Source organism: Gouania willdenowi, unplaced genomic scaffold (assembly GCF_900634775.1).
Source record: "Gouania willdenowi unplaced genomic scaffold, fGouWil2.1 scaffold_62_arrow_ctg1, whole genome shotgun sequence".
Classification (NCBI taxonomy): domain Eukaryota; kingdom Metazoa; phylum Chordata; class Actinopteri; order Blenniiformes; family Gobiesocidae; genus Gouania; species Gouania willdenowi.
The window spans coordinates 853,565-871,668 of record NW_021145227.1 but is presented as its reverse complement, the minus strand read 5'-3'; the positions used below and the strand labels follow the sequence as shown (position 1 = coordinate 871,668).

The following is an 18,104-nucleotide window of genomic DNA, read 5'->3' as shown; positions in this document are numbered from 1 at the left end:
GGTCCACCGCTGCTCTTGCCGTTTCAAAAAAAAAAAAAAAAAAAACTCAATCTGACACTTTGCTCCCCCGACAACTAATTAATACTGCCTTGCTAAGTTCTGTCGACAACGCCAAAATGTTACACCCGGTTAGGATTAGCGATACAATAAGCAGTCAAAATAGGTAGAGAAATAGAATCTTTATTATTGAGACAATTTCATAATGATTAATAAGCCTCACCATACCAAACTCCCAGTTCAGCTCTCAACTGTGACAACAGGATTGGGGGGATAAGGTCTCACACACCAACACACTGCACTTCAAATATTCCTTTTGCTTAAAGTTCACACACGTGAATATGCACGGCACACTTACACCCTTAGGGCCCTATCTGTAGGCCTGACTGAGAGCTTACTAGGTATTGGTGGCAAGGGGGGGGGGGGGCACAAGTTCAAAATAAAACACAAAAAAATGAATAAATAAAAGAAAAAAATAAGAACTAGCCCACCCCACGGGCAAAACCCAGCTATTTGCCCTCAACCAGCTCACGTGTCAGGGTGGACTAGAACAAAAAAACAGAACCCAACTAATGAACAAAACAAATAAATTATTCCCAGCAAGAGCAGCGTATGGACCCCGATGCTCTGCAAAGAAAACATTAATAACCATAAAAACACTTTAATACAGAAACATTAAAACATATCAATAAAAGATGAACTACAAACAAACTTTAAAAATACCTGGCCCGTCGGTAGTCTACCAACAACCAGCCGTTTTCACTCAAGCAGTAAATAAACAGGGAAGCACATCTGAAATAATAAAATGGTAAATGTCATGTGCTAGACAATAACACAACACACCATATACACAACAAACAGCATTTCCTACCAGCTTTTTCCTGCATGCTGATGTGGAACAAGGTGTGCACATGCTCCATTCCACTGTCCTCCTACCCACAGCTGAACAACCTGTTCTTCCTCCTGCAGGTCACTATTTGTAGTGTTTTTAATTAGTGCACCTACCTAACACCTGTCACAGTTAGCTGCTGTGATAGCTAGCTGCTGTGATAGTTAGCTGCTGTTATAATTAACTGATGTGATAGCTTGCTGCTGTGATAGCTAGCTGCTGTTATAGCTAGCTGCTGTTATAATTAACTGATGTGATAGCTAGCTGCTGTGATAGCTAGCTGCTGTTATAATTAACTGCTGTTATAATTAACTGATGTGATAGCTAGCTGCTGTTATAGTTAGCTGCTGTTATAGTTAGCTGCTGTTATAGCTAGCTGCTGTTATAATTAACTGCTGTTATAATTAACTGATGTGATAGCTAGCTGCTGTTATAGTTAGCTGCTGTTATAATTAACTGATGTGATAGCTAGCTGCTGTTATAGCTAGCTGCTGTTATAATTAACTGATGTGATAGCTAGCTGCTGTTATAGCTAGCTGCTGTTATAGCTAGCTGCTGTTATAATTAACTGATGTGATAGCTAGCTGCTGTTATAGCTAGCTGCTGTTATAGCTAGCTGCTGTTATAGCTAGCTGCTGTTATAATTAACTGCTGTTATAATTAACTGATGTGATAGCTAGCTGCTGTTATAGTTAGCTGCTGTTATAATTAACTGATGTGATAGCTAGCTGCTGTTATAGCTAGCTGCTGTTATAATTAACTGATGTGATAGCTAGCTGCTGTTATAGCTAGCTGCTGTTATAGCTAGCTGCTGTTATAGCTAGCTGCTGTTATAATTAACTGATGTGATAGCTAGCTGCTGTTTTAGCTAGCTGCTGTTATAGCTAGCTGATGTGATAGCTAGCTGCTGTTATAGTTAGCTGCTGTTATAATTAACTGATGTGATAGCTAGCTGCTGTGATAGCTAGCTGCTGTGATAGCTAGCTGATGTGATAGCTAGCTGCTGTTATAGTTAGCTGCTGTTATAATTAACTGATGTGATAGCTAGCTGCTGTGATAGCTAGCTGCTGTGATAGCTAGCTGCTGTGATAGCTAGCTGCTGTGATAGTTAACTGATGTGATAGCTAGCTGCTGTTATAGTTAGCTGCTGTTATAATTAACTGATGTGATAGCTAGCTGCTGTTATAGCTAGCTGCTGTTATAGCTAGCTGCTGTTATAGCTAGCTGCTGTTATAGCTAGCTGCTGTTATAGCTAGCTGCTGTTATAGCTAGCTGCTGTTATAGTTAGCTGCTGTTATAATTAGCTGATGTGATAGCTAGCTGCTGTTATAGCTAGCTGCTGTTATAGCTAGCTGCTGTGATAGTTAGCTGCTGTGATAGCTAGCTGCTGTGATAGTTAGCTGCTGTTATAATTAACTGATGTGATAGCTTGCTGCTGTGATAGCTAGCTGCTGTTATAGCTAGCTGCTGTTATAATTAACTGCTGTTATAATTAACTGATGTGATAGCTAGCTGCTGTGATAGCTAGCTGCTGTTATAGCTAGCTGCTGTGATAGCTAGCTGCTGTGATAGCTAGCTGCTGTGATAGTTAGCTGCTGTTATAATTAACTGATGTGATAGCTAGCTGCTGTTATAGCTAGCTGCTGTTATAGCTAGCTGCTGTTATAGTTAGCTGCTGTTATAATTAACTGATGTGATAGCTAGCTGCTGTTATAGTTAGCTGCTGTTATAGTTAGCTGCTGTTATAGCTAGCTGCTGTTATAATTAACTGCTGTTATAATTAACTGATGTGATAGCTAGCTGCTGTTATAGTTATCTGCTGTTATAATTAACTGATGTGATAGCTAGCTGCTGTTATAGCTAGCTGCTGTTATAATTAACTGATGTGATAGCTAGCTGCTGTTATAGCTAGCTGCTGTTATAGCTAGCTGCTGTTATAATTAACTGATGTGATAGCTAGCTGCTGTTATAGCTAGCTGCTGTTATAGCTAGCTGCTGTTATAGCTAGCTGCTGTTATAATTAACTGCTGTTATAATTAACTGATGTGATAGCTAGCTGCTGTTATAGTTAGCTGCTGTTATAATTAACTGATGTGATAGCTAGCTGCTGTTATAGCTAGCTGCTGTTATAATTAACTGATGTGATAGCTAGCTGCTGTTATAGCTAGCTGCTGTTATAGCTAGCTGCTGTTATAGCTAGCTGCTGTTATAATTAACTGATGTGATAGCTAGCTGCTGTTTTAGCTAGCTGCTGTTATAGCTAGCTGATGTGATAGCTAGCTGCTGTTATAGTTAGCTGCTGTTATAATTAACTGATGTGATAGCTAGCTGCTGTGATAGCTAGCTGCTGTTATAGCTAGCTGCTGTGATAGTTAACTGATGTGATAGCTAGCTGCTGTTATAGTTAGCTGCTGTTATAATTAACTGATGTGATAGCTAGCTGCTCTGATAGCTAGCTGCTGTTATAATTAGCTGCTGTTATAATTAACTGATGTGATAGGTAGCTGCTGTTTTAGCTAGCTGCTGTTATAGCTAGCTGATGTGATAGCTAGCTGCTGTTATAGTTAGCTGCTGTTATAATTAACTGATGTGATAGCTAGCTGCTGTGATAGCTAGCTGCTGTGATAGCTAGCTGCTGTGATAGCTAGCTGCTGTGATAGCTAGCTGCTGTTATAGCTAGCTGCTGTGATAGCTAGCTGCTGTTATAGTTAGCTGCTGTTATAATTAACTGATGTGATAGCTAGCTGCTGTGATAGCTAGCTGCTGTTATAATTAACTGATGTGATAGCTAGCTGCTGTTATAGCTAGCTGCTGTTATAATTAACTGATGTGATAGCTAGCTGCTGTTATAGTTAGCTGCTGTTATAATTAACTGCTGTGATAGCTAGCTGCTCTGATAGCTAGCTGCTGTTATAATTAACTGCTGTTATAATTAACTGATGTGATAGCTAGCTGCTGTTATAGTTAGCTGCTGTTATAATTAACTGATGTGATAGCTAGCTGCTGTTATAGCTAGCTGCTGTTATAGCTAGCTGCTGTTATAGCTAGCTGCTGTGATAGCTAGCTGCTGTGATAGCTAGCTGCTGTGATAGTTAGCTGCTGTTATAATTAACTGATGTGATAGCTAGCTGCTGTTATAGCTAGCTGCTGTTATAGCTAGCTGCTGTTATAGCTAGCTGCTGTTATAGTTAGCTGCTGTTATAGTTAGCTGCTGTTATAGTTAGCTGCTGTTATAGCTAGCTGCTGTTATAATTAACTGCTGTTATAATTAACTGATGTGATAGCTAGCTGCTGTTATAGTTAGCTGCTGTTATAATTAACTGATGTGATTGCTAGCTGCTGTTATAGCTAGCTGCTGTTATAATTAACTGATGTGATAGCTAGCTGCTGTTATAATTAACTCATGTGATAGCTAGCTGCTGTTTTAGCTAGCTGCTGTTATAGCTAGCTGATGTGATAGCTAGCTGCTGTTATAGTTAGCTGCTGTTATAATTAACTGATGTGATAGCTAGCTGCTGTGATAGCTAGCTGCTGTGATAGCTAGCTGCTGTGATAGCTAGCTGCTGTTATAGCTAGCTGCTGTGATAGTTAACTGATGTGATAGCTAGCTGCTGTTATAATTAACTGATGTGATAGCTAGCTGCTGTTATAGCTAGCTGCTGTTATAGCTAGCTGCTGTTATAGCTAGCTGCTGTTATAATTAACTGCTGTTATAGCTAGCTGCTGTTATAGCTAGCTGCTGTTATAGTTAGCTGCTGTTATAATTAGCTGATGTGATAGCTAGCTGCTGTTATAGCTAGCTGCTGTTATAGCTAGCTGCTGTGATAGTTAGCTGCTGTGATAGCTAGCTGCTGTGATAGTTAGCTGCTGTTATAATTAACTGATGTGATAGCTTGCTGCTGTGATAGCTAGCTGCTGTTATAGCTAGCTGCTGTTATAATTAACTGCTGTTATAATTAACTGATGTGATAGCTAGCTGCTGTGATAGCTAGGTGCTGTTATAGCTAGCTGCTGTTATAGCTAGCTGCTGTGATAGCTAGCTGCTGTGATAGCTAGCTGCTGTTATAGTTAGCTGCTGTTATAATTAACTGATGTGATAGCTAGCTGCTGTTATAGCTAGCTGCTGTTATAGCTAGCTGCTGTTATAGCTAGCTGCTGTTATAGTTAGCTGCTGTTATAATTAACTGATGTGATAGCTAGCTGCTGTTATAGTTAGCTGCTGTTATAGTTAGCTGCTGTTATAGCTAGCTGCTGTTATAGCTAGCTGCTGTTATAATTAACTGCTGTTATAATTAACTGATGTGATAGCTAGCTGCTGTTATAGTTAGCTGCTGTTATAATTAACTGATGTGATAGCTAGCTGCTGTTATAGCTAGCTGCTGTTATAATTAACTGATGTGATAGCTAGCTGCTGTTATAGCTAGCTGCTGTTATAGCTAGCTGCTGTTATAGCTAGCTGCTGTTATAATTAACTGATGTGATAGCTAGCTGCTGTTATAGTTAGCTGCTGTTATAGCTAGCTGCTGTTATAATTAACTGCTGTTATAATTAACTGATGTGATAGTTAGCTGCTGTTATAGTTAGCTGCTGTTATAATTAACTGATGTGATAGCTAGCTGCTGTTATAGCTAGCTGCTGTTATAATTAACTGATGTGATAGCTAGCTGCTGTTATAGCTAGCTGCTGTTATAGTTAGCTGCTGTTATAGCTAGCTGCTGTTATAGCTAGCTGCTGTTATAATTAACTGATGTGATAGCTAGCTGCTGTTATAGTTAGCTGCTGTTATAATTAACTGATGTGATAGCTAGCTGCTGTTATAGCTAGCTGCTGTTATAATTAACTGATGTGATAGCTAGCTGCTGTTATAGCTAGCTGCTGTTATAGCTAGCTGCTGTTATAATTAACTGATGTGATAGCTAGCTGCTGTTATAGTTAGCTGCTGTTATAGCTAGCTGCTGTTATAGCTAGCTGCTGTTATAATTAACTGCTGTTATAATTAACTGCTGTTATAATTAACTGATGTGATAGCTAGCTGCTGTTATAGTTAGCTGCTGTTATAATTAACTGATGTGATAGCTAGCTGCTGTTATAGCTAGCTGCTGTTATAATTAACTGATGTGATAGCTAGCTGCTGTTATAGCTAGCTGCTGTTATAGCTAGCTGCTGTTATAATTAACTGATGTGATAGCTAGCTGCTGTTTTAGCTAGCTGCTGTTATAATTAAGTGATGTGATAGCTAGCTGCTGTTATAGCTAGCTGCTGTTATATTTAACTGATGTGATAGCTAGCTGCTGTTTTAGCTAGCTGCTGTTATAGCTAGCTGATGTGATAGCTAGCTGCTGTTATAGTTAGCTGCTGTTATAATTAACTGATGTGATAGCTAGCTGCTGTGATAGCTAGCTGCTGTGATAGCTAGCTGCTGTGATAGCTAGCTGCTGTTATAGCTAGCTGCTGTTATAGCTAGCTGCTGTGATAGTTAACTGATGTGATAGCTAGCTGCTGTTATAGTTAGCTGCTGTTATAATTAACTGATGTGATAGCTAGCTGCTGTGATAGCTAGCTGCTGTTATAGCTAGCTGCTGTTATAATTAACTGCTGTTATAATTAACTGATGTGATAGCTAGCTGCTGTGATAGCTAGCTGCTGTTATAGCTAGCTGCTGTTATAGCTAGCTGCTGTGATAGCTAGCTGCTGTGATAGCTAGCTGCTGTTATAGCTAGCTGCTGTTATAGCTAGCTGCTGTTATAATTAACTGCTGTTATAATTAACTGATGTGATAGCTAGCTGCTGTTATAGTTAGCTGCTGTTATAATTAACTGATGTGATAGCTAGCTGCTGTTATAGCTAGCTGCTGTTATAATTAACTGATGTGATAGCTAGCTGCTGTTATAGCTAGCTGCTGTTATAGCTAGCTGCTGTTATAATTAACTGATGTGATAGCTAGCTGCTGTTTTAGCTAGCTGCTGTTATAGCTAGCTGATGTGATAGCTAGCTGCTGTTATAATTAACTGATGTGATAGCTAGCTGCTGTGATAGCTAGCTGCTGTGATAGCTAGCTGCTGTGATAGCTAGCTGCTGTGATAGTTAACTGCTGTTATAGTTAGCTGCTGTTATAATTAACTGATGTGATAGCTAGCTGCTGTGATAGCTAGCTGCTCTGATAGCTAGCTGCTCTGATAGCTAGCTGCTGTTATAATTAACTGATGTGATAGGTAGCTGCTGTTTTAGCTAGCTGCTGTTATAGCTAGCTGATGTGATAGCTAGCTGCTGTTATAGTTAGCTGCTGTTATAATTAACTGATGTGATAGCTAGCTGCTGTGATAGCTAGCTGCTGTGATAGCTAGCTGCTGTGATAGTTAACTGATGTGATAGCTAGCTGCTGTTATAGTTAGCTGCTGTTATAATTAACTGATGTGATAGCTAGCTGCTGTGATAGCTAGCTGCTGTTATAATTAACTGCTGTTATAATTAACTGATGTGATAGCTAGCTGCTGTTATAGCTAGCTGCTGTTATAATTAACTGATGTGATAGCTAGCTGCTGTTATAGTTAGCTGCTGTTATAATTAACTGATGTGATAGCTAGCTGCTGTGATAGCTAGCTGCTCTGATAGCTAGCTGCTGTTATAATTAACTGCTGTTATAATTAACTGATGTGATAGCTAGCTGCTGTTATAGTTAGCTGCTGTTATAATTAACTGATGTGATAGCTAGCTGCTGTTATAGCTAGCTGCTGTTATAGCTAGCTGCTGTTATAGCTAGCTGCTGTGATAGCTAGCTGCTGTTATAATTAACTGATGTGATAGCTAGCTGCTGTTATAGCTAGCTGCTGTTATAGCTAGCTGCTGTTATAATTAACTGATGTGATAGCTAGCTGCTGTTATAGCTAGCTGCTGTTATAGTTAGCTGCTGTTATAGTTAGCTGCTGTTATAGCTAACTGCTGTTATAATTAACTGATGTGATAGCTAGCTGCTGTTATAGTTAGCTGCTGTTATAATTAACTGATGTGATTGCTAGCTGCTGTTATAGCTAGCTGCTGTTATAATTAACTGATGTGATAGCTAGCTGCTGTTATAGCTAGCTGCTGTTATAATTAACTCATGTGATAGCTAGCTGCTGTTTTAGCTAGCTGATGTGATAGCTAGCTGCTGTTATAGTTAGCTGCTGTTATAATTAACTGATGTGATAGCTAGCTGCTGTGATAGCTAGCTGCTGTGATAGCTAGCTGCTGTGATAGCTAGCTGCTGTTATAGCTAGCTGCTGTTATAGCTAGCTGCTGTGATAGTTAACTGATGTGATAGCTAGCTGCTGTTATAGTTAGCTGCTGTTATAATTAACTGATGTGATAGCTAGCTGCTGTTATAGCTAGCTGCTGTTATAGCTAGCTGCTGTTATAGCTAGCTGCTGTTATAGCTAGCTGCTGTTATAGTTAGCTGCTGTTATAATTAGCTGATGTGATAGCTAGCTGCTGTGATAGTTAGCTGCTGTGATAGCTAGCTGCTGTGATAGTTAGCTGCTGTTATAATTAACTGATGTGATAGCTTGCTGCTGTGATAGCTAGCTGCTGTTATAGCTAGCTGCTGTTATAATTAACTGCTGTTATAATTAACTGATGTGATAGCTAGCTGCTGTTATAGCTAGCTGCTGTTATAGCTAGCTGCTGTTATAGCTAGCTGCTGTGATAGCTAGCTGCTGTGATAGCTAGCTGCTGTTATAGTTAGCTGCTGTTATAGCTAGCTGCTGTTATAGCTAGCTGCTGTTATAGCTAGCTGCTGTTATAGCTAGCTGCTGTTATAGTTAGCTGCTGTTATAATTAACTGATGTGATAGCTAGCTGCTGTTATAGTTAGCTGCTGTTATAGTTAGCTGCTGTTATAGCTAGCTGCTGTTATAGCTAGCTGCTGTTATAATTAACTGCTGTTATAATTAACTGATGTGATAGCTAGCTGCTGTTTTAGCTAGCTGATGTGATAGCTAGCTGCTGTTATAGCTAGCTGCTGTTATAATTAACTGATGTGATAGCTAGCTGCTGTTATAGCTAGCTGCTGTTATAGCTAGCTGCTGTTATAGCTAGCTGCTGTTATAATTAACTGATGTGATAGCTAGCTGCTGTTATAGTTAGCTGCTGTTATAGCTAGCTGCTGTTATAGCTAGCTGCTGTTATAATTAACTGCTGTTATAATTAACTGATGTGATAGCTAGCTGCTGTTATAGTTAGCTGCTGTTATAATTAACTGATGTGATAGCTAGCTGCTGTTATAGCTAGCTGCTGTTATAATTAACTGATGTGATAGCTAGCTGCTGTTATAGCTAGCTGCTGTTATAGCTAGCTGCTGTTATAGCTAGCTGCTGTTATAATTAACTGATGTGATAGCTAGCTGCTGTTTTAGCTAGCTGCTGTTATAGCTAGCTGATGTGATAGCTAGCTGCTGTTATAGTTAGCTGCTGTTATAATTAACTGATGTGATAGCTAGCTGCTGTGATAGCTAGCTGCTGTGATAGCTAGCTGCTGTGATAGCTAGCTGCTGTGATAGCTAGCTGCTGTTATAGTTAGCTGCTGTTATAATTAACTGATGTGATAGCTAGCTGCTGTGATAGCTAGCTGCTCTGATAGCTAGCTGCTGTTATAATTAACTGCTGTTATAATTAACTGATGTGATAGCTAGCTGCTGTTTTAGCTAGCTGCTGTTATAGCTAGCTGATGTGATAGCTAGCTGCTGTTATAGTTAGCTGCTGTTATAATTAACTGATGTGATAGCTAGCTGCTGTGATAGCTAGCTGCTGTTATAGCTAGCTGCTGTTATAGCTAGCTGCTGTGATAGTTAACTGATGTGATAGCTAGCTGCTGTTATAGTTAGCTGCTGTTATAATTAACTGATGTGATAGCTAGCTGCTGTTATAATTAACTGCTGTTATAATTAACTGATGTGATAGCTAGCTGCTGTTATAATTAACTGATGTGATAGCTAGCTGCTGTTATAGTTAGCTGCTGTTATAATTAACTGATGTGATAGCTAACTGATGTGATAGCTAGCTGCTGTTATAGCTAGCTGCTGTTATAGCTAGCTGCTGTTATAATTAACTGCTGTTATAATTAACTGATGTGATAGCTAGCTGCTGTTATAGTTAGCTGCTGTTATAGTTATCTGCTGTGATTGTTAGCTGCTGTTATAGTTAGCTGCTGTTATAGTTAGCTGCTGTTATAGCTAGCTGCTGTTATAATTAACTGCTTTTTATAATTAACTGATGTGATAGCTAGCTTCTGTTATAGCTAGCTGCTGTGATAGTTAACTGATGTGATAGCTAGCTGCTGTTATAGCTAGCTGCTGTTATAGCTAGCTGCTGTTATAATTAACTGCTGTTATAATTAACTGATGTGATAGCTAGCTGCTGTTATAGCTAGCTGCTGTTATAGTTAGCTGCTGTTATAATTAACTGATGTGATAGCTAGCTGCTGTTATAGTTAGCTGCTGTTATAGTTAGCTGCTGTTATAGCTAGCTGCTGTTATAGCTAGCTGCTGTTATAGCTAGCTGCTGTTATAATTAACTGCTGTTATAGCTAGCTGCTGTTATAGTTAGCTGCTGTTATAATTAGCTGATGTGATAGCTAGCTGCTGTTATAGCTAGCTGCTGTTATAGCTAGCTGCTGTTATAGCTAGCTGCTGTGATAGTTAGCTGCTGTTATAATTAACTGATGTGATAGCTAGCTGCTGTTATAGCTAGCTGCTGTTATAATTAACTGCTGTTATAATTAACTGATGTGATAGCTAGCTGCTGTGATAGCTAGCTGCTGTGATAGCTAGCTGCTGTTATAGCTAGCTGCTGTTATAGCTAGCTGCTGTTATAATTAACTGATGTGATAGTTAGCTGCTGTTATAGTTAGCTGCTGTTATAGTTAGCTGCTGTTATAGCTAGCTGCTGTTATAATTAACTGCTGTTATAATTAACTGATGTGATAGCTAGCTGCTGTTATAGTTAGCTGCTGTTATAATTAACTGATGTGATAGCTAGCTGCTGTTATAGCTAGCTGCTGTTATAATTAACTGATGTGATAGCTAGCTGCTGTTATAGCTAGCTGCTGTTATAGCTAGCTGCTGTTATAGCTAGCTGCTGTTATAATTAACTGATGTGATAGCTAGCTGCTGTTTTAGCTAGCTGCTGTTATAGCTAGCTGATGTGATAGCTAGCTGCTGTTATAGTTAGCTGCTGTTATAATTAGCTGCTGTGATAGCTAGCTGCTGTGATAGCTAGCTGCTGTTATAGCTAGCTGCTGTGATAGTTAACTGATGTGATAGCTAGCTGCTGTTATAGTTAGCTGCTGTTATAATTAACTGATGTGATAGCTAGCTGCTGTGATAGCTAGCTGCTCTGATAGCTAGCTGCTGTTATAATTAGCTGCTGTTATAATTAACTGATGTGATAGGTAGCTGCTGTTTTAGCTAGCTGCTGTTATAGCTAGCTGCTGTGATAGTTAACTGATGGTAAATGGTAAATGGTAAATGGACTTGATTTATATAGCGCTTTATCACCACACTGAAGCAGTCTCAAAGCGCTTTACATATCAGCTCATTCACCCAATCACTCTCACATTCACACACCAGTGGGACAGGACTGCCATGCAAGGCGCTAGTCGACCACTGGGAGCAACTTAGGGTTCAGTGTCTTGCCCAAGGACACTTCGACACATAGTCAGGTACTGGGATCGAAACCCCAACCTCTCGATCAGAAGACGACCCACTACCACCTGAGCCACGGTCGCCCTGTTATAGCTAGCTGCTGTTATAGTTAGCTGCTGTTATAATTAACTGATGTGATAGCTAGCTGCTGTTATAGCTAGCTGCTGTTATAGCTAGCTGCTGTTATAGCTAGCTGCTGTTATAGTTAGCTGCTGTTATAGCTAGCTGCTGTTATAGCTAGCTGCTGTTATAGCTAGCTGCTGTTATAGCTAGCTGCTGTTATAGTTAGCTGCTGTTATAATTAGCTGATGTGATAGCTAGCTGCTGTGATAGTTAGCTGCTGTGATAGCTAGCTGCTGTGATAGTTAGCTGCTGTTATAATTAACTGATGTGATAGCTTGCTGCTGTGATAGCTAGCTGCTGTTATAGCTAGCTGCTGTTATAATTAACTGCTGTTATAATTAACTGATGTGATAGCTAGCTGCTGTGATAGCTAGCTGCTGTTATAGCTAGCTGCTGTTATAGCTAGCTGCTGTGATAGCTAGCTGCTGTGATAGTTAGCTGCTGTTATAGTTAGCTGCTGTTATAATTAACTGATGTGATAGCTAGCTGCTGTTATAGCTAGCTGCTGTTATAGCTAGCTGCTGTTATAGTTAGCTGCTGTTATAATTAACTGATGTGATAGCTAGCTGCTGTTATAGTTAGCTGCTGTTATAGTTAGCTGCTGTTATAGCTAGCTGCTGTTATAGCTAGCTGCTGTTATAGCTAGCTGCTGTTATAATTAACTGCTGTTATAATTAACTGATGTGATAGCTAGCTGCTGTTATAGTTAGCTGCTGTTATAGTTAGCTGCTGTTATAGCTAGCTGCTGTTATAATTAACTGATGTGATAGCTAGCTGCTGTTATAGCTAGCTGCTGTTATAGCTAGCTGCTGTTATAATTAACTGATGTGATAGCTAGCTGCTGTTATAGTTAGCTGCTGTTATAGCTAGCTGCTGTTATAGCTAGCTGCTGTTATAATTAACTGCTGTTATAATTAACTGATGTGATAGCTAGCTGCTGTTATAGTTAGCTGCTGTTATAATTAACTGATGTTATAGCTAGCTGCTGTTATAGCTAGCTGCTGTTATAGTTAGCTTCTGTTATAGCTAGCTGCTGTTATAGGTAGCTGCTGTTTTTTGCTAGCTGCTGTTATAGCTAGCTGCTGTGATAGTTAACTGATGGTAAATGGTAAATGGTAAATGGACTTGATTTATATAGCGCTTTATCACCACACTGAAGCAGTCTCAAAGCGCTTTACATATCAGCTCATTCACCCAATCACTCTCACATTCACACACCAGTGGGACAGGACTGCCATGCAAGGCGCTAGTCGACCACTGGGAGCAACTTAGGGTTCAGTGTCTTGCCCAAGGACACTTCGACACATAGTCAGGTACTGGGATCGAACCCCCAACCTCTCGATCAGAAGACGACCCACTACCACCTGAGCCACGGTCGCCCTGTTATAGCTAGCTGCTGTTATAGTTAGCTGCTGTTATAATTAACTGATGTGATAGCTAGCTGCTGTTATAGCTAGCTGCTGTTATAGCTAGCTGCTGTTATAGTTAGCTGCTGTTATAATTAACTGATGTGATAGCTAGCTGCTGTGATAGCTAGCTGCTGTGATAGCTAGCTGCTGTGATAGCTAGCTGCTGTGATAGCTAACTGATGTGATAGCTAGCTGCTGTTATAGTTAGCTGCTGTTATAATTAACTGATGTGATAGCTAGCTGCTGTGATAGCTAGCTGCTCTGATAGCTAGCTGCTGTTATAATTAACTGCTGTTATAATTAACTGATGTGATAGCTAGCTGCTGTTTTAGCTAGCTGCTGTTATAGCTAGCTGCTGTTATAGCTAGCTGCTGTTATAGTTAGCTGCTGTTATAATTAACTGATGTGATAGCTAGCTGCTGTGATAGCTAGCTGCTGTGATAGCTAGCTGCTGTTATAGCTAGCTGCTGTGATAGTTAACTGATGTGATAGCTAGCTGCTGTTATAGTTAGCTGCTGTTATAATTAACTGATGTGATAGCTAGCTGCTGTGATAGCTAGCTGCTCTGATAGCTAGCTGCTGTTATAATTAACTGCTGTTATAATTAACTGATGTGATAGCTAGCTGCTGTTATAGCTAGCTGCTGTTATAATTAACTGATGTGATAGCTAGCTGCTGTTATAGTTAGCTGCTGTTATAATTACTGATGTGATAGCTAGCTGCTGTTATAGCTACTGCTGTTAGCTAGCTGCTGTTATAGCTAGCTGCTGTTATAATTAACTGCTGTTATAATTAACTGATGTGATAGCTAGCTGCTGTTATAGTTAGCTGCTGTTATAGTTATCTGCTGTGATTGTTAGCTGCTGTTATAGTTAGCTGCTGTTATAGTTAGCTGCTGTTATAGCTAGCTGCTGTTATAATTAACTGCTTTTTATAATTAACTGATGTGATAGCTAGCTGCTGTTATAGTTAGCTGCTGTTATAATTAACTGATGTGATAGCTAGCTTCTGTTATAGCTAGCTGCTGTGATAGTTAACTGATGTGATAGCTAGCTGCTGTTATAGCTAGCTGCTGTTATAGCTAGCTGCTGTTATAATTAACTGCTGTTATAATTAACTGATGTGATAGCTAGCTGCTGTTATAGCTAGCTGCTGTTATAGTTAACTGATGTGATAGCTAGCTGCTGTTATAGTTAGCTGCTGTTATAGTTAGCTGCTGTTATAGCTAGCTGCGTTATAGTCGCTGCTGTTATAATTAACTGCTGTTATAGGCTAGCTGGCTGTTATAGCTAGCTGCTGTTATAGTTAGCTGCTGGTTATAATTAGCTGATGTGATAGCTAGCTGCTGTTATAGCTAGCTGCTGTTATAGCTAGCTGCTGTTATAGCTAGCTGCTGTGATAGTTAGCTGCTGTTATAATTAACTGATGTGATAGCTTGCTGCTGTGATAGCTAGCTGCTGTTATAGCTAGCTGCTGTGATAATTAACTGCTGTTATAATTAACTGATGTGATAGCTAGCTGCTGTGATAGCTAGCTGCTGTGATAGCTAGCTGCTGTTATAATTAACTGCTGTTATAATTAACTGATGTGATAGCTAGCTGCTGTGATAGCTAGCTGCTGTGATAGCTAGCTGCTGTGATAGCTAGCTGCTGTGATAGCTAGCTGCGGTTATAGTTAGCTGCTGTTATAGCTAGCTGCTGTTATAGCTAGCTGCTGTTATAGCTAGCTGCTGTTATAGTTAGCTGCTGTTATAATTAACTGATGTGATAGCTAGCTGCTGTTATAGTTAGCTGCTGTTTATAGTTAGCTGCTGTATAGGCTAGCTGCTGTATTAGCTAGCTGCTGTTATAAGTAACTGCTGTTTATAATTAACTGATGTGATAGCTAGCTGCGTTATAGTTAGCTGCTGTTATAATTAACTGATGTGATAGCTAGCTGCTGTTATAGCTAGCTGCTGTTATAATTAACTGATGTGATAGCTAGCTGCTGTTATAGCTAGCTGCTGTTATAGCTAGCTGCTGTTATAATTAACTGATGTGATAGCTAGCTGCTGTCATAGCTAGCTGCTGTCATAGCTAGCTGCTGTGATAGCTAGCTGCTGTGATAGCTAGCTGCTGTGATAGCTAGCTGCTGTGATAGCTAGCTGCTGTTAAAATTAACTGATGTGATAGCTAACTGATGTGATAGCTAGCTGCTGTTATAGCTAGCTGCTGTTATAGCTAGCTGCTGTTATAATTAACTGATGTGATAGCTAGCTGCTGTTATAGTTAGCTGCTGTTATAATTAACTGATGTGATAGCTAGCTGCTGTTATAGCTAGCTGCTGTTATAATTAACTGATGTGATAGCTAGCTGCTGTGATAGCTAGCTGATGTGATAGCTAGCTGCTGTTATAGTTAGCTGCTGTTATAATTAACTGATGTGATAGCTAGCTGCTGTGATAGCTAGCTGCTGTGATAGCTAGCTGCTGTTATAGCTAGCTGCTGTTATAGCTAGCTGCTGTGATAGCTAGCTGCTGTTATAGTTAGCTGCTGTTATAATTAACTGATGTGATAGCTAGCTGCTGTGATAGCTAGCTGCTGTTATAATTAACTGCTGTTATAGCTAGCTGCTGTTATAGCTAGCTGCTGTGATAGTTAACTGATGTGATAGCTAGCTGCTGTTATAGTTAGCTGCTGTTATAATTAACTGATGTGATAGCTAGCTGCTGTGATAGCTAGCTGCTCCGATAGCTAGCTGCTGTTATAATTAACTGCTGTTATAATTAACTGATGTGATAGCTAGCTGCTGTTATAGCTAGCTGCTGTTATAATTAACTGATGTGATAGCTAGCTGCTGTTATAGTTAGCTGCTGTTATAATTAACTGATGTGATAGCTAACTGATGTGATAGCTAGCTGCTGTTATAGCTAGCTGCTGTTATAGCTAGCTGCTGTTATAATTAACTGCTGTTATAATTAACTGCTGTTATAATTAACTGATGTGATAGCTAGCTGCTGTTATAGTTAGCTGCTGTTATAGTTATCTGCTGTTATAGTTAGCTGCTGTTATAGTTAGCTGCTGTTATAGCTAGCTACTGTTATAGCTAGCTGCTGTTATAATTAACTGCTTTTTATAATTAACTGATGTGATAGCTAGCTGCTGTTATAGTTAGCTGCTGTTATAATTAACTGATGTGATAGCTAGCTTCTGTTATAGCTAGCTGCTGTGATAGTTAACTGATGTGATAGCTAGCTGCTGTTATAGTTAGCTGCTGTTATAGTTAGCTGCTGTTATAGCTAGCTGCTGTTATAGCTAGCTGCTGTTATAGCTAGCTGCTGTTATAGCTAGCTGCTGTTATAATTAGCTGATGTGATAGCTAGCTGCTGTTATAGCTAGCTGCTGTTATAGCTAGCTGCTGTTATAATTAACTGATGTGATAGCTAGCTGCTGTTATAGTTAGCTGCTGTTATAATTAACTGATGTGATAGCTAGCTTCTGTTATAGCTAGCTGCTGTGATAGTTAACTGATGTGATAGCTAGCTGCTGTTATAGTTAGCTGCTGTTATAGTTAGCTGCTGTTATAGCTAGCTGCTGTTATAATTAACTGCTGTTATAGCTAGCTGCTGTTATAGCTAGCTGCTGTTATAGTTAGCTGCTGTTATAATTAGCTGATGTGCTAGCTAGCTGCTGCTGTTATAGCTAGCTGCTGTTATAGCTAGCTGCTTTTAAGCTAGCTGCTGTGCTAGTTAGCTGCTGTTATAATTAAACTGATTGTGATAGCTTGCTGCTGTGCTAGCTAGCTGTGTTATAGCTAGCTGCTGTTATAATTACTGATGTGATAGCTAGCTGCGTGATAGCTAGCTGCTGTGATAGCTAGCTGCTGTGATAGCTAGCTGCTGTTATAATTAACTGATGTGATAGCTAGCTGCTGTTATAGCTAGCTGCTGTTATAGCTAGCTGCTGTTATAGTTAGCTGCTGTTATAGCTAGCTGCTGTTATAGCTAGCTGCTGTTATAGCTAGCTGCTGTTATAATTAACCTGCTGTTTAATTAACTGATGTGATAGCTAGCTGCTGTTTAGTTAGCTGCTGTTATAATTAACTGATGTAATAGCTAGCTGCTGTTTATAGCTAGCTGCTGTTATAATTAACTGATGTGCTCGCTAGCTGCTGTTATAGCTAGCTGCTGTTATAATTAACTGATGTGATAGCTAGCTGCTGTCATAGCTAGCTGCTGTCATAGCTAGCTGCTGTCATAGCTAGCTGCTGTGATAGCTAGCTGCTGTGATAGCTAGCTGCTGTTATAGTTAGCTGCTGTTAAAATTAACTGATGTGATAGCTAACTGATGTGATAGCTAGCTGCTGTTATAGCTAGCTGCTGTTATAGCTAGCTGCTGTTATAATAACTGCTGTGATAGCTAGCTGCTGTATATTAGCTGCCTGTTTAGTTAGCTGCTGTTATAGCTAGCTGCTGTTATAGCTAGCTGCTGTTCTAATTAACTGTGTTTAATTAACTGATGTTTGATAGCTAGCTGCTGTTATATCGAGCTGCTGTTATAGCTAGCTGCTGTTATAGCTAGCTGCTGTATAGCTAGCTGCTGTGATAGTTCGCTGTGTGATAGCTGCTGCTGGATAGTTAGCTGCTGTTATAATTAACTGAGTGATAGCTTGCTGCTGTGATAGCTCGCTGCTGTTATAGTAGCTGCTGTTATAATTTAACTGCTGTTATAATTAACTGCTGTGATAGCTAGCTGCTGTGATAGCTAGCTGCTGTTATAGCTAGCTGCTGTGATAGCTAGCTGCTTGTGATAGCTAGCTGCTGTGATAGTAGCTGCTGTTATAGTTAGCTGCTGTTATAATTAACTGCTGTGATATAGCTGCTTTTATAGCTAGCTGCTGTTATAGTTAGCTGCTGTTATAATTAACTGATGTGATAGCTAGCTGCTGTTATAGCTAGCTGCTGTTATAGCTGCTGCATTAACTGCTGTTATAATTAACTGATGTGATGCTATGTTATAATTAACTGATGTGATA

At 39.6% G+C, this 18,104-nt stretch overlaps 1 long non-coding RNA gene across 1 annotated transcript; it reads right to left on the bottom strand.

The window, feature by feature from the left end:
• Window positions 1–492: 492 nt before the first annotated feature.
• LOC114460729 (uncharacterized) lies at window positions 493–886 on the bottom strand. Its single transcript, XR_003673728.1, has 3 exons — window positions 869–886; window positions 721–789; window positions 493–624 (listed from the first exon to the last, which is right to left on the bottom strand). It is a non-coding gene; the product is annotated as an uncharacterized LOC114460729 (long non-coding RNA).
• Between the last annotated feature and the right edge of the window lie 17,218 nt (window positions 887–18,104).